The 2,791-nt window shown below is 51.0% G+C and overlaps 1 protein-coding gene across 4 annotated transcripts in view; it reads left to right on the top strand.

Annotated features, from left to right (window-relative positions):
- Nucleotides 1–884: 884 nt before the first annotated feature.
- BCL2L13 (BCL2-like 13 (apoptosis facilitator)) overlaps nucleotides 885–2,791 on the top strand; it is a 117,711-nt gene continuing 115,804 nt past the window's right edge. For 3 of the 4 annotated variants that reach the window (XM_011945653.1, XM_011945649.1, XM_011945656.1), the window contains exon 1: nucleotides 885–1,663. The gene's annotated coding sequence lies outside the window, so the exon portion shown is untranslated. The remainder of the gene's footprint in view (nucleotides 1,664–2,791) is intronic. The other variant, XM_011945655.1, reaches the window with a different exon arrangement.

Raw genomic sequence — 2,791 nt, 5'->3', positions numbered from 1 at the left:
CTCTACTAAAAACACAAAATTAGCCGGGCGTGGTGGTGCATGCCTGAAATCCCAGCTACTCGGGAGGCTGAGGCAAGAGAATCGCTTGAACCTGAAAGGCAGAGGTTGCCGTGAGCTGAGATCGCACCCCTGCACTCCAGCCTGGGCAACAGAGTGAGACTCTGCCTCAGAAAAAAAAAAAAGTCTTCATTTATGGTTACCCATTTCACTGCAACCTTCGCCTCCCAGGCTCAAGCGATTCTCCTGCCTCGGCCTCCCAAGTAGCTGGGATTACAGGCTCATGCCACCATACCTGGCTAATTTTTTGTATTTTTAGTAGAGATGGTTTTTTTGTATTTTTAGTAGAGATGGGGAGTTTTACCATGTTGGCCAGGCAGGTCTGAAACTCCTAACCTCAAGTGATCCGACAGCTTGGCTTCTCAAAGTGCTGGGATTACAGGAGTGATCCACCCCACCCGGTCTGTACTATTAGTTCTCCAAGGTCACTAAGCTTTTCCTTTGCAAAACTCTATGTCTCTATTAATGGCACCATCCTTTCCTCAGTCACTCGGGCTTAAAAAGCATCCTGTGGCACCAGCCCCACAATAGCAGTTCAACTATTTTAAATCACTTCATTTAGAGTAGCTTTGTTGAGATACAGATCTCACACCATACAATTCACCTATAGTGTACAATACAATAGTTCTCAGTATTCCAGAGTCGTGCCACCATCACCCCAAAAAGAAACCCTGTATCCATTGGCTATCACTCCCCATCAGGATTTTATCACTTCTGATCTGGCTCAGTCTTCTCCTTGTCAATGCCGTCCTTGTTCCAGTTCAGAACACACACCACGGGCTATTTGCTCTCCCTAAAACACATTGTATCCTCTCTCCTACATACCTTCCGATACTCCTGCAAAGAACTCTTGCATTCAAGTAAACAAACATCCTTAATACAAGTTAAGTATGTTCCACGCACTGTGCTAGGTACTGTTAACAAAAACGGGTTACTACTGTTAGGACTTCCTTCATGCCGTGGCGCTTCTGCTCAGCCAGCTCCCTTCGCCTAGGAGGACCTCTCTGCACGACCCCGCTATATCCCCTCCCCGGAATTCCTTCCCAACCTTCAAGGACCGTCTGCCCCAACTAGCGGCGAACACCGCGGCTGTAGTGACTGTGTAGATACTTATTTGACCTGCTCCCTTGGCAAACACTTGAAACTCAATACATGTTTGTGGAACTGAACATAGGCTGTGTACGCAGTAAGGCGTCTTTCCCTGGAATCGCCAGCCCTTCCTCCGACAAAGCGACCAGCCGGTCAGAATCCCAACCCCTCGACTCCAGAAATGATTTGGGAGACGGAATTTCCGAACGTCAGCAATCATAGATTTGGGCGGGCTAGGAGGGTTTGGGTCTTCAGGTCACATCTGCGCGGAGAGACCTCCGGCCTCGGTGGTCGGTGCTTCCGCTCCGGATACCCTTCCGGTTCTCCGGTCGCTTTGGTCCCGCCCCGACGCCGGCCGTGACGAAGGCACGCCGGGGTGACCTCACCCTCCAACATGGCGGCGGCAGTAGATTAGGGCCGTGGGTTGGAGCTTTCGCCGCCGCTGGGGGACCCTGTCGGAAGCAACCGCCGCCGCCGCCGCCTCTTTCATCTCTTCTGGGGCAGGGGCCAGGGCCAGGTGAGGGGAGTGGGGTTCCGGGAAGGCTGAGCTGTGTGAGGAGGTGGTTTTCACCTCGGTAGAAAAGTGCCCAGAGACCGTATCGAGCCACCGGCTGACTCCCCAGTGGTTCCGACGACGCGTGAGTTTGAGTGTGTGTGTCTACACCGGCGCTCCTTCGCCCGAAGGTGCTCGGAACTTAGGGGTCCGCTTCACCCAGACCAGACCTGGCCGCCCAGCCCCGCCGCTGAGCAGGCTTCTCCCGGCGTGAGGTGCCGGAGGCGGAGGAGTTCGGCCCTGGCTCCACGCCGCTGTCCTTCCCCACAGACAGCTTCACGTGGAAAACCGGGGTCCATTTTTAGGGCTAAACTGGGGAACGGCGACTTCTTTTTGGTTGAGGGAAAGGTTTTCCTGCGATTCCCTTAGGACACTTGAAGATTATCTTTGCCAGTCTTAGTCGTTTCTTTTCAGAGATTTTTAGAAGTCTTGTTTCTTAACCTTAATTCACTGCTGTTCTGACACCCATTCTTTTTTCAGGAAAAAAACTGCCTTCTTGCCCTTGGAGGCAATACAGTTCAGATGGAGTCATTTTTCCCGTTTGATTTATCCTCCCAACATTCTGTAAAGATCCTGCTTTTGCCTTCATAACCGACTTTTTCAGTGGAGGCTCTAACCTAGCGTTGAAAATCGGACGGATCTGTCCAGTTGTTCCCATGCTGTTGACTGATGGCTTTGGTTAGCTCCCAGCCACTCCCTGCACAAGTGTTTGTTTATCCAAAATAGCTATCTCACTGTCTCTGTTTAGAAGTTGTGAACTAAGCTGACAGCCCTCTCTCCTTACCTTTATTTTTTTGTTGTTGTTGTTACGTAAAACAAAACAAAAACTTCTATGGCGAAATTGTAAGATTTCCCCTGGAGGTTTAGTATAAAGCAGAATGTTGCTCTCTGCCCTGACTTGTGTGACCTTGGATGAGTTAGTTGTCACACCCTTCAGATACATTCTTTTTTTTTTTTTTTTGAGACGGAGTCTCGCTCAGTCGCCCATTCTGGAATGCAGTGGCCCGATCTCAGCTCACTGCAAGCTCGGCCTTCCGGGTTTACGCCATTCTCCTGCCTCAGCCTCCCGAGTAGCTGGGACTACAGGCGCCC

The sequence above is a fragment of the Colobus angolensis genome, unplaced genomic scaffold, assembly GCF_000951035.1.
Source record: "Colobus angolensis palliatus isolate OR3802 unplaced genomic scaffold, Cang.pa_1.0 Scaffold242, whole genome shotgun sequence".
Lineage (NCBI taxonomy): Eukaryota > Metazoa > Chordata > Mammalia > Primates > Cercopithecidae > Colobus > Colobus angolensis.
Note: the sequence above shows the minus strand (reverse complement) of the source record. Positions and strands in the feature narration are given on the sequence as shown.